At 36.6% G+C, this 13,954-nt stretch overlaps 1 pseudogene; it reads left to right on the top strand.

Annotated features, from left to right (window-relative positions):
* The first annotated feature begins 1,385 nt into the window (after positions 1–1,385).
* LOC101085124 lies at positions 1,386–10,059 on the top strand (annotated as a pseudogene).
* The last annotated feature ends 3,895 nt before the right edge of the window (positions 10,060–13,954 follow it).

Here is a 13,954-nt window from a genome sequence, read left to right on the forward strand (position 1 = left end):
TCCATGAGGTTTCTTTGCAGAAAGGATGAATGCTTTACAAGGGCTGATAAAAGAGACTACAAGGTTTGGAGACTTGCATTCCTCTATAATTGGTTTTATTCCTGCAATAGCTTCAAGGTTTAAAGGATATTGCCTGATATTAGGAAGGGGTTTGCCTGGATCAACTTGAAACTTAACTGGGGATGCAGAATGGATCCACCTGATATCTATCCTAGGTTTTCCCCTAAGTCCTTTAGGAACTTTTTCTAAGAAAGTTAAGCTCTCAGTGTCCTTACTAGCTGCTTTAAGGGGAAAGAATATTAGAGGTATTGAAAGGTTTCCAATGCTGACAGTTAAAAGAGGGGTTGAATTGATTTTAAGAATGATTTATCTTTTGAGTTGCCTGGGTAGCTCAGTCAGTTAAGTGTCCGACTCTTGGTTCCCACTCAAGTCATGATCTCATGGTCATGAAATGGAGCCCCACGTTGGGCCCTGTGCTGAGTGTGGAGCCTGCTTAGCATTCTTTCTCTCTCCCTCTCTGTCTGCCCCTCCCCTGCTTGTTCTCTCTCTCTCTCTCTCTCTCTCTCAAAATAAATAAACATTTAAAAAAATAGAATGATTTCCTTTTTTGGGGAAAGGAAATGGCAATGTGGTATTTTTCTAAGAAGTCTCTCCCAAGTAGATTGACAGGAGCTAAGAGAACTAGTAAAAAGGAATGCCTATCCCGAAGAGGTGCCTAACTGAAAAGGTAAGGAAAGAGACTCATGAGCTGTTAAGGGTTTATTAGAAATTCCCAGCAATGGAATTTTTATCAGTACAGGATCGTTTGAGCATGAGCACAGAAGAGTTGCTCCAGTGTCAATTAAAATTGTAAGAACCTCATTTCTGATCATTAAGGAAGTTTCACCCAGATGATTAAGGTGCAAAATCAGAAAAACCTCTTGTGTTTCCTGGGAGTAGCCTCTGTCCATTAGAGGGCTTGAGGGCTTAGTGCTAGAAGATTGCCTTTGGTGTTTCTGTGTAAGACACTGTCTGGGTTTTTTACAAACCTGGGTGACTCAGTTGGTTAAGCATCCATCTCTTGATTTTAGCTCAGGTCATGATCTCATGGTTTTGTTGTTGTTGTTGTTGTTGTTGTTGTTGTTGTTGTTGTTTTTAACTTTGAGCCCTGCTTGGGTTTTGCACTGACAGCATAGAGCCTGCTTGAGATTCTTTCTCTCCCTCTTTCTCTGACCCTCCCCTGCTTGAGTGTGTTCTCTCTTTCTCAAAATAAATAAATAAACTTAAAAACATAAAAAAAAACTAATTGAAGCTAATTATAGCATTCATAAACTAGTTTATTAAGCTTTTGAGTACATGTCTGGATTTTTTTATTCCAATCTATGGCTTTAGGGAAGATATGGGGAATGGCTTCATGTAAAGCTTTAGCAATGCACCCAAGAGGTACCCTGTCCTATGGTAAGACCCATTGGAGATCATCTAATGACATTCAGCCTTTGGCAACCAATGTTGAACTTGACCCTGTCCAACAAATAGATGGATCAACTGATAAAGATCAAAGAAACCAGAGTGGTAGGTTTGGATGAAAATATTAAATTTGTCAGCAAATTGATGAGAGTCTTCAGAAACCCTTGGAAACTCCTTGGCAATAGCTCTCAATTCAGCCTCTGTCTAGGGAGAATATAAAATGTTCAGGAGTATAACTTTTAGGTCTAACCTTGAAAAGGTTCATTGGAACAGGACAGTGTGAAAAGGATAAAACAGGAAGATCTAAAGAGGTCTTGGGATATTGGGGGTAAAGAAGGAGTTTGGCATAACAGGGACAAAGAAAAGCAGAAGAGGGAGAGAGAGAGCAACCCAAAGCAGCAGGAGGAGGCTGAAGAGAAAAGTAATTCTGTAAAGCCTTATGATTCTTTTCAAACTGAGAATTTTTCTCTCTTAAGTTGGAAACAGTATTCTGAAAAGAGGCAATCAGTCTTGAGTTCATTTTAAAGTTTCCAAATACCAATTAAGCATCCTATTTGATTTGTCTGGTTTTAAATCTGTGGTTCTCAAGTCAAGTTCTGTGAGTTCAAAAGAGTCCCAAAGTGACCACTGTAATTGCAATTGATCTTTGGAAATTTCAGTCCACTGGGATAAATATTTATAAGAAGAAGAATCCTAGTTCTTAAACATGAAACCAACTGGACTTGCTGAGGGAGGAACCTCTTGAAGAAATTTAGAATAAGAAACCAGTTCAAGAGGCTAGCATTTATTTGGGACCAAAGAATTGAAATTCAGGGTACACAGATTTAGATAGATGCCCAAACAGTGTCCTGGTTATAGGAAGTGGACTCAGGATTTTTATAGACATAAAAAAAAAATGTTAGGTAAGTTGTTTTTAAGAAGAGTTCATTGTTCTGACAAGCAGGGCTAGATTTGTACATCACTGATTGGTCAGGCAAAGTGGTCCCCAGGTAAAAGTTCATTTTTATCAGTCTTTTCAAACAAGATTTTCTCATTCTTGCTGACTTCTTGGTATGTTGAAGTTTGGCCTGGTTCAAAGATTTAGGACACAGGATGTGCAAGGCAGTTCCTATGAAATAGCTATTCCAGGTCTATTTTTAAAAGTGCTGAAATTATGAAAAGACCCAAAATGTCCATCGACTGATGAATGGATAAAAAAAAAAATGTAGTGTGTGTGTTTATACACACACACACACACACACACACACACACACACACACACACACACAAATGGACTATTACTCAGCTATCAAAAAGAATGAAAGCTTGCCATTTGCAATGATATGGATGGTGCTAGGGTATATTATTCTAAGCAAAATAAGTCAGAGAAAGACAAATACAAATGAAAAATATGATTTCATTCATATGTGGAATTTAAGAAACAAAACAGATGAACATAGGGGAAGGGGGAGAAAACAGAGGCAAACCAGAAAAACAAACAAACTCTTAGCTATAGAGAACAAACTGAGAGTTACTGAGAGGAGGTAGGTGAGGGGATGGGTTAAATAGGTGAGAGTATTAAAGAGGGCATTTGTTGTGATGAGCACCGGGTGCTGTATATATAAGTGATGAAATCATTAAATTCTACACTTGAAACTAAAAGCAATAAATCAATAAATAGTAAAAATAAAAATGGCTCTACTTATGTCATTTTTATAAGTATAAAGCAGGTCACTTAATTTAAATACATTTAAGAAATGCTATTTAAATATAAGAACTTATTAGTAACTTATCTTTGAATATTAGAGAATAAAATTATTGAGCACTTTAATATACAAAGGAGGGGCAAATATTGGTTAGGGGCATAGCATGAGATATTTATTGCATTATTCTATTATTTTTTAATAAAATTTTTTATATTTATATTTTTAAGACCATATTCTACTCTATCTTTGCTGTTTTTAAACTTTTCCTCAATCATTTTTGGTGTAAGGTATTATACGCTAATATACTAGAAGAAAGGGCAAGTCTAATGTTTTTCTCCCAATAGTGTACTTTGTCAAAGTTTAATTTGTTATTTAACATTTTTGATTATTCTAATTTCTAATTAATGGTGTATTAGTGTTTTTAGGTGAATCTCGTAGGTTCTTGATGTCATGGGTTCCTTTCTGTGTTATGTAAGGCATTGGATAGAGAGACGCTCTCTAGATGAACCAAATAAAAGTTAAAAGCTAAATATTTTGAAATGAAATTCAGAATGTAAAAAGTTAATCTAATTGATTTTGGATCCCAATCATGTTTATGGTCCTCAATTATGTAAATTAGATTAAATTTTTTAAAAATGCACATTGATATCATCTTTTCATCTGTGGAACGGATGTCCTTACCATACAAAAACACTAATACTAAATATCAAGACTGTCCAATATGTCTACATAGTATCATAGCTTTAGGATATTTCTCATGATATGTAATACTTTTTACTATGTCAGGCCTTTTGGTATAGTGTTTATGATCACATGTTTCATTCAAACACAATTAGATTTGACATCTATCCATGATGATGACTATCTGAGTGAATTGGATTTGCTCAGTTTACCATTTCCATGTAATGTGTTCATATTCTGCAATGGTCAGGTACCAATGCCTACACAAGGAAAATTAAATATTAAGTAACATATGTATAAGACTTAAAGTTTATGACACATAGTAAATTTTGGTTGTTAAAACACCACAGTGTCTAAAATATGCTATAATCTTAGGAGTGCCTGGGTTGCTCAGTTGGTTAAGTGTCCAACTTTTGATTATGATTCAGGTCATGATCTCACAGTTTGTGAATTTGAGCGTTGCATCAGGCTCTGTGCTGATGGCGTGGTTCCTGCTTGGGATTCTCTCTCCCCTCTCTCTCTGTCCCTCCCCTGCACTCTTTCTCTCTCACTCAAAATTAATAAATAAATTTAAAAAATATGTTATAGTATTTTTAAACAATTTTTTAAATGTTTATTTTTGATATATATATAGAGAGAGTATGTGTGAGTGGGGAAGGGGCAGAGATAAAGAGAGAATCATACAGAATCCAAAGCAGGCTCCAGACTCTGAGCTGTCAGCACAGAGCCTGATGTTAGGCTCGAACCCACAAACTGTGAGATCATGACCTGAGCCAAAGTTGGACACTCAACTGACTGAGCCACCCAGGCACCCCAACATATGCTATAACCTTAAAAGTTTCCTTAGATTTCCATTTTTTAATGTATTTAATGAGAATCATCTATAAAGTGTTATTTTTATTGAAGTCTTTTAGAACTTTGGACAGTGTTACGTATTCCTTATACATGTCCCACAGAGAGTGTGATTTTACATATTTTTTCTTTTCTTTTTTTTTTCAATATATGAAATTTATTGTCAGATTGGTTTCCATACAACACCCAGTGCTCATCCCAACAGGGTATTGAGGAGGGCATATTTTTTCAATAATCTTTAGGAAAGCTATTGTAAGTATAGTAACTGTGAATCCCCCAAATCACAGAATAATCTTTCAGAGAAGAGTCTTGTGTCAGCAATTTTAATATACTACATATATAGTCTCTTTTTTGAAGATACCGGCATTTTATTTTGTTTTTTATTTTTATTTGTTTATATTTATTTATTTTTGAAAGACAGAAAGAGAGAGTGCTCAAGAGAGAGAACCCACAAACCACAAGATAATGACCTGAGCCAAAGTCGGTCACCTAACCAACTGAGCCACCCAGGCATCCCAAAGATACTAGGATTTTAAATGGTATCAGAATTCTTGCTGTGAAGAAAACTTTTTTTTAGATTTACTTATTTTGAGAAAGAGAGAGTGTATGTACACACACATGCACACATGCACACAGGCAAGCAAGGGAGGGGCAGAGAGAGAGGAAGAAGTAGAATCCTAAGCAGGCTCCATGCTCAGCCCAGAGCCAGAAATGGGGCTCTATCCCATGACCCTAAGATCATGACCTGAGCCAAAATTGAGCTGGTTGCTCGACTGAGAACCCAGGTGCCCCAAGAAAACTTTTTTAAAGCCAAAATGTCTCAAAATTATTTGCCCAAAAAACTTTCTCCCATATTCTACTTTTGTGTGTGGGTGCATGATAGCAACTATCACTGTAATCATAGATAGAAGGGCTAAACCCACCCCTGATTACCTTGCTCCCCTACTCAAACCCTGCAATGTTTTCTCAAAACCACAGAGGAAAAATCATTCTTCCTATGGTTTGTAAAGAAACACGTGATTAAGCTCCTGGTCTTCTTTCTGTCTTCATATTCAGATTTTGGTTGGCATCATTCCACTGCAACCACATAGAGTACTTCTGTCCCGAGACTTTTCCCTTGTTGTTACCAATATCTGAAATACACTTTTCTCAGATAATTGCAGCTTTATTCAGGGCTCCAATTGGCTTTACCATTCTACCTATAATGGCATTCCTGTAAAAGGATCTTGTCCCTACCTTCTTATATTTTCTCCTAATATTGATCACCTACTCCCTGAAAATTATACTCAATATTTATATCATTAGTTTCTGTCTCCCACCACATCAGAAACATAAGTTCTATGACAATAATCACTTAAAGCTCCTTTGTTTATTGTTACTATCCATCAGTATGTAAAATATGACCAATATACAGTAAAACTAAAATATTTATGAAATATTTAGCACTCAGCTCATCAGAATTCTGAACTTAAAAGTTATACCTGAAACAAATAAATCTGTTTAAAGTGACTTAAATAAAATCAGTTTTGAGCTATCTATATTTTATCTCATCCCTGAATTAGGTGTGATTAAGTTAGTACTTCCAATATTGAATTTAAGGTAACAAAAATCTATCTTTTTATAACTCGCATCCAGTGAGAAAGATGAAACTGAGAAAAGGGAGGAAAATACTAGTTTTAAAGTTTATTTATTTGTTTTGAGAGAGAGAGATAGCAGAATAGGGGGAGGGCCAGAGAGAGAGAGATCCCAAGCAGACTCTGCACTGACAGTGTGGAGCCTGATGTGGGGCTGGAACTTATGAACTGTAAGATCATGACCTGAGCCAAAACTAAGTGTTGGACACTTAACCGACTGAGCCACCCAGGTGCCCCAAGGGAGGGAAATTATATATTGACTTATTCCTAAAATAACAAAGGAATGGAAAGAAAAATGTGAAGAACATTGGAGACACTATAGAACCCAAATGCATTTTTGTTTAAAGTGTTCAAAGATGGTTTTCGGTACTAATTAGTGGAAATTAAATATGAATTATTTGTGTTTGTATCTCTTCTCTTACTGGCAGTAGTTATTTTGGTAACACATGTAATTACATAGCTTTTTCTTATATTACCATCCAAGACAACTCAGGATTATTAGGAAAAGCAGGGTTAGAAAACATAACACACTCTAAACTATTTCTTAAATCAATCAGATAATTAATGTTTTTTTTCCCCTCCCACATACTATACTACAGTTGAAGTGTTTACTGTTAAGTGTAAGTTTCAAATTCTAACTGCACATCTGATGAGTCTAGATATTTAAGCAGTTATTATAGAAAACTGACATGTTCTTATAAAAAGCAGAATTCAGTCTCTTACCCTCTATTTACTCAAAGGACAAGTTTTACAACTGTGTTATCACCACCAACCAAAGTTGATTTAAGAGACATGATGTCTTCTTCTTTCTTTTTAAGGCATGACTTCCATAATAATTGATGCAAGAGAGACCCCTAGCAGCATCTACACATGCTGAACTCTTAAATCAATGATATTGGCTTCATTCCCAAGTAACAGGTGTACCTACATTGATTAATCCTTTTTTGCCACCGAGAAAAGGAAATACGACATCAGGGGCATTCACCCTGACTTTTCCAAATATTCATGGTATGATGTAATATTTGCAAAAATATAGGTAGCACTTCACATTTTCACCCTGCACTGCCTAGCCAACCAAAATGGATGGAGTCATAGGTGGCAATAAAGCAGCAACATGGATGCTAGTCAGGATGAAATAATACTTGGCTGGAAACCACAATATTGAAAACCAAAATCCCTGACCATTTGTCTATTCTAGTCACAGATTTGCAAAAGATATATGGTAAAAGGGTATACAAGACAAAAAGTTTCCTATTTTAAAAATTAATATATGATACCTCAAATTTATCAGCAACTTTGAGTAGCCACTGAGAATAGTTGGAAGAAATGGGTTCAGTGGTGCCTTGACTATGGACTCTCTAGATGGACATGTGAAAGATAAAAATAACCCCACGGTGAGATACCAAAGGAGGAAGAAAGCAATGATAGTCACAGTAGAACCAGTCAAATCTATACCTCATACCCCCTCTGGGATGAGGTTTCTTACTAAACAATAAAGGGCAGCCTAAGATCTTCTTACCATATTGTCCAACCAGGGACATTACAAAGAGAGACAAGAGGATGATATATTTCCACATTTTCAGTGGTCCAATGTTTACCACTCACTTGAGCTGACTTGCATTTGCAGCAAAGGATGAAAGGGAGAAGAAAGCTTACTCTCTTTAGAAGCCAAAATTTTTCCTACCTTTTGTTCTTTATTTTTAACCTACTGGGCTTAGAAGTCAGACTGTTTTCAGCCAGAAATATTATATCTGTGAAGGAAAAAACTCAACACAGTACAGTATCAGAAGTATTTTACCCAAACCTTCCTGCATTTTTTATTCTTATTAATCTAATATTCATATTCACCCAGAACAATGGCATATACATTTTAGCCACAGAGGCCTCTTAAATGGAACATAAGAGGACGATTAAGTTGACTTTAAGAACACATACATTACAGAATGAAATTTTAATCTTCTAGATCCCATCTAGAAGTGCCAACACATTTTCTATCCAAACTCATTCGATGAGGGTTACACAGTGGACACTATATAATAGCGTGGTGCCAATAAGGAGGGCTTCAAATTTGTCCCTACCTCATAAACTTTGACAGTGGGAACCTCTCACATTTTCAAGTGAACCTATTGATTCCACAGTGAAATTAATGTTCCACAATAATATAAAAGCATCTGACCCACTCAGTTTTCTTATTCTGCTTTGTGAAAGCCAGAGAGGTTTCCCTCAGTACCTATTTGGAGTTTCAATTAGCAGGCCCATCATCCTCTCTAGTGCTTGTTCCCATTCACTCCTTCACCACTGAATAACCCCAACTCCAATTTTCTTTTAGGGGCAAGAAGAGACATAAGAATATAACACCAGCTCTCTATGAAAAAAAAATAGAACAACAAAACAATTTCAAAATCATAGGCGACAGTTGCTTACAATATTCACACTAATTTCTTCTTAAAATATAATTTTTCAGCAAATCAATGTTTCTAGAATCCAAAACAATTCAATCTAGAATCATATAGATAATTATACTGTATCAAGCTTTACTGATAATTTTAAAGATCAAGTAATCTGGAGGCCAGACAAAGCAGGGAGAAAAATCATCCCATGTGACTCTTCTGTGGGCCCTTCCTTTTTCACATCATACACATGATTTCTGCTCCAGAATAATAGGAGAGGTTTTAATAAGAGGTTCACAGGTTACAGCAAGATGTTATGAAACATCTATGTCCTATACCCCATACAGCATACAGCAAGATGTTATGAAACATCTATGTCCTATACCCCAGAGAGTTGCAAAGTTTATGTAACATTCCCTGTAAATTATATTTATTTTACTTATGCAATTCTAATCCAGGGACATTAAGAGTACTGCATAGATAACGACTAGTATCATTCATCTATTTCCCCAATCAATTATCATATATACAAGGAAATTACACTCAGTCACCTGATTTTTTTTTCCTTCCTCCAGAGTGTCCCCTCATTCATTAATCATGGAAGAAATTGATCACACGGACAGGACCAGGCCTGGGCTCTGGTGGGGAGCAAGCCACTGCATCTAGCTAGACCCTGGGCCCTGACTAGCTCCTCTCTTCTGTGCCCCCAGGCCCATAGGCAGCAGCCGTGGCACCTGGCCAGAATGGCATGATCCTGAAGCCCCACTTCCACAAGAGCTTGCAGCAAGTATGTGGCCACATGGTTCAACCAGCTGGCATGGAAGTTCTGCAGACACAAGGCCTGGCAAGCCAGAGCAAGCCCCATCACCCGCATCCCCTGTTTGGACCTGTCTGGATCCACCTGGCCCATCATGAGGTGCCCTATGAGGAAGTAGCGCAACAAAGTATGAGCTGGCTGGGGTTTCAGCTTGGAAGAGTTAGGGTTGCTGGCATTGACAAGAAGGTGGCATGAGCTATTGGGATCTCAGTGGATCCAAGAAGGCAGACAACTACACAGAGTCCCTGCAGGCTAATGTTCAGTGGCTGAAGGAGTACTGCTCCAAGCTCATCTTCTTCTCTAGGATGCCCTCTGCCCCCAAGAGGGAAAACAGCTCTGCTGAAAAACTCAAATTGGTTACCCAGCTGACAGGACTAGTCAAGCCCACAGGGAATGTCTATAAGAAGAAGAAAGCCGGAGTCATTACAGAGGAGGAGAAGAACTTCAAGGTGTTGACCAATATTCACATGGCCTGTGCCAATACACTGCTCTTTGACATCCAGGCAGAAAGGGCCAAAGAAGCTATAGAACAGGATGTTAAAAAGAAAAAATAATGTGCCGGGGTGCCTGGGTGGCTTGGTTGGTTAAGCGTCCGGCTTCAGCTCAGGTCATGATCTCGCGGTCCTTGTGTTCGAGCCCCACATCGGGCTCTGTGCTGATAGCTCAGAGCCTGGAGACTGCTTCGGATTCTGTGTCTCCCTCTATGCCCCTCCCTTGCTTGTTCCCTCTCTCTCTCTCTCTCTCTCTCTCTCTCAAAAATGAATACACATTAAAAAAAAGAAAAAAGACAGTGCCATTGCAACTTATGATTAGTAAAAAGAGAAATTGATCATAGGCTGGCTGTTATAACTTTTTCCTGCCTAGTCTACCATCTAACCTAGGTCAATAACTCCTTATCACATTTAAAAAATTTTTTAAATGTTTATTTATTTTTGAGAGAAGGTGGGTGGAAGAGAGTAAACAAGAAGGGGAGGGGCAGAGAAAGAGGGAGACACAGAATCCTGAGCAGGCTCCAGCTCTGAGCTGTCAGCACAGCCCGACACGGAACTCGAACCCACAAGCTGTGAGATCATGACTTGAGCTGGAGTTGGATGCTTAACCAACAAAACCAGCCAGGCACCCCTCCCCCTATCAGGTTTTAAAAGATATTGAACAACATTTTTGGCAATAATATATCATAAAGAACATGGCTACTAAATCTAAGATGACCATCAGAATCTGAACAATCCAGTGGGAATAGGAACTATCTATAATGCATGATGTTTAATTATACTGCCAGGTATTTATGTACCCAAAGGATACATAAATTCAAATTTATGTACATGATTTGTACCTTTGGGTATATGATTTGAAGGGATATATGCACTCTGATGTTTATAGCAACATTATGAACAATAGCCAAATTATGGAAAAAGCCCAAATGTCAATTGACTGATGAATATATAAAGAAGTGGCATATATTACTCAGCTATCAAAAAGAATGAAATCTTGCCATTTGCAATGATGTAGATGAAGCTAGAGAGTATTATGCTAAGCAAGATAACTCAGAGAAGACCAATACCATATGATTTCACTCAAATGTGGAATTTAAGAAACAAAACAGAAGAACATATGAGAAGGGGGAAGAGAAGACCACTAGAGACTTTTAATGATAGAGAACAAACTGAAGGTTGTTGAAGGGAAGTGGGTAAAAGATGGCCTAGATGGGTAATAGGTATTAAGGAGGGCACTTGTTGTGATGAGCACTGGGTGTTGTATGTAAGTGATGAATCGCTAAATCTTACACCTGCAACTAGTATCACTAGATGTTAATTAACTATAGAATCTAAATAAAAACTTGGAAGAAAAATTTTTAAAAAATAAGCATGGTATTAACACCATATAACTCCATAGGCCTTTTGATATTTTTTGACCAGCTCTTTTACTCTTTTTCCTCCATCATTCACACTTATTTGAATTTATTTATAGGCGTTGATGGAGACACTTATTTTCATCTATAATTTTCTACAGCCAAGTTCACATTTCCTAGTTGATCCATATCCATAGGTATTTCTACACAGGTATAAAATCAGAACTTCATATAAACTGCTACTAAGTTTCTAAAAATATTTTCTTATCCTGTGGATCATCATTGAAATAGTCAGATTTTTATTTAATTCTATCAGTGTGCATGCAAATCCTTTGATACACTATGTAACTGAGGCAGAGAGATTAGATGTTGGATATAGCACATTTCAGTTAAAATTGCAATGCTGTTTCTGCTCAATAGTCACACTTTCCAAGCACCATACATTTCCATTACCCAGGAAGGATATTACAAGTCACTCTTCACTAAATTTGGGGTTCCATCTGGTTTGTGGATGTAACCATATATCACATATCATAGTACAAATTTTTATAGACACTGGGTTTCCAAGCACAAAGTCCTATAAACTACATAAGACTAAGTAGTTCCAACCTTTTCCTGTATAGTTTATATATATGTCAATCTGTTAAAATAACAATAGTATTAAATTATGATGTCTCTGTAATCATCAAAAAGGTATCTACCAAATAACTGAAATGTGGAGGGGAGAGGAGTAAAGAATGAGTTCAAAATTAAGTGACCATCGGCTTAATATAGACCGCTATGTTCAAAAGATGTTATATATAATCCAAATGGTTACCACAAATAAAAAAAAATAGGTTTTCAAAAAATAAAGAGGAGGAATCCAATTATATCATAAAAGAAAATTAGCAAGCCATGAAAGAGAGAAAGAGAAGAAAGGATCAGAGAAAAACTACAAAAACAACCACAAAACAAGTAACAAATGGCAATAAATACATATGTATCAATAATTCCTTTTACTGCAAATGGACTAAATGCTCCAATCAAAAGACATAGGGTAATAGAATGGATTAAAAAAAACAAGGCCCATCTGTATGTTGCCTTTAAGAGACTCATCTCAGACCTAAAGGCACCTGAAGATTGAAAGTGAGGAGATGGAGAAACATTTATCATATAAATGGAGGTCAAAACAAGGATGGAGTAGCAATACTTATATCAGACAAAATATACTAAAGCAAAGTCTATAAAAAGAGACAAATAACACTATGTAATAATAAAGGGGACAACCCAGCAAGAAAATCTGACAAGTATAAAAGCACCCAAATACATAAAACAGTTAATAACAAACATAAAGGAACTAAATTATAACCATACAATAATAGTAGGGGACTTTAATACCAGACTTCCATCAAATAGACAGATCTTTCAAATAGAAAATCAACAAGGAAACAGTGGCTTTGAATGACACCCTGGACCAGGTGGATTTAATAGGTATATTCAGAACATTCCATCCTAAAATTTCAAAATACACATTCTTTTCAAGTGCACAAGGAACATTCTCCAGAATAGATCACATACTAGCCTCAACAAATTCAAAAAGCTCAAAGTAATAGCATGCATCATTTCTGACCACACTATGAAACTAGAAATCAACCACAAGAAAAATGTGGAAAGACCACACAAAAACATAGAAGTTAATCAACATGCTACTAAACAATGAATGTGTCAATCAAGAAATCAAAAAGTACATGAAAACAAATGAAAATGAAAACACAATGGTTCAAAACATTTAGTATGTAGCAAAAGCTGTTCTAAGAGGGAAGTTTATAGCAATACAGGCTTACATCAAGAAGCAAGAAAAATCTCAAATAAGCAACCTAACCTAAAGGAGTTAGAAAAAGAACAAACAAAACCTAAAACCAGTAGAAGGAAGGAAATAATAATGATTGGAACAGAAACAGAAATAGGGGGCCTGGGTGGCTCAGTTGGTTAAGTATCCAACTTCAGCTCAGGTCATGATCTCGCAGTCCATGAATTTGACCCCTATATTGGGCCCTCTGCTGACAATAGCTCAGAGCCTGGAGACTACTTCAAATTCTGTGTGTGTGTCTCTCTCTCTCTGCCCCTCCCCTGCTCACACTCTGTCTCAGTAGTGCAGTAGCACTGTCTCTCAAAAATGAATAAACATCTAAAAAAAATAAATAATCTCTGAGACCTGCTCAAGTTTTATCTAAGGGCAAGGGAAGATGGTCCTCATCACATGGATTCTTAAATGGAAAATGAAAGACAAAATTTTATTTCATTTAGAGCACATCAAGAGGAGCTTGCTTGTTCAACAGTTTGGTTTATATACAGGTATATATACATTCAATGGTATATATACACTAAATTCTCCTAAAAGAGACCTTATTAATATATAAATATAATAAAAACAAAAGCACTGTGTATTAATCATCTATATACTGGTTTAAATGTTGTCCTTGTAATAACAAAAATCTTTTACAAGTGTTATAGGTGTATGTAATTAGAAGATCATTTCCTATTTCCTGCCCGTTGAGAACACATTACATATAATTGGATGTAAGTTGACATATTTATCAAGCACATTTTTTAGTTTAGTG

This window comes from Felis catus, chromosome B2 (assembly GCF_018350175.1).
Source record: "Felis catus isolate Fca126 chromosome B2, F.catus_Fca126_mat1.0, whole genome shotgun sequence".
In the NCBI taxonomy this organism is placed as follows: Eukaryota; Metazoa; Chordata; class Mammalia; order Carnivora; family Felidae; genus Felis; species Felis catus.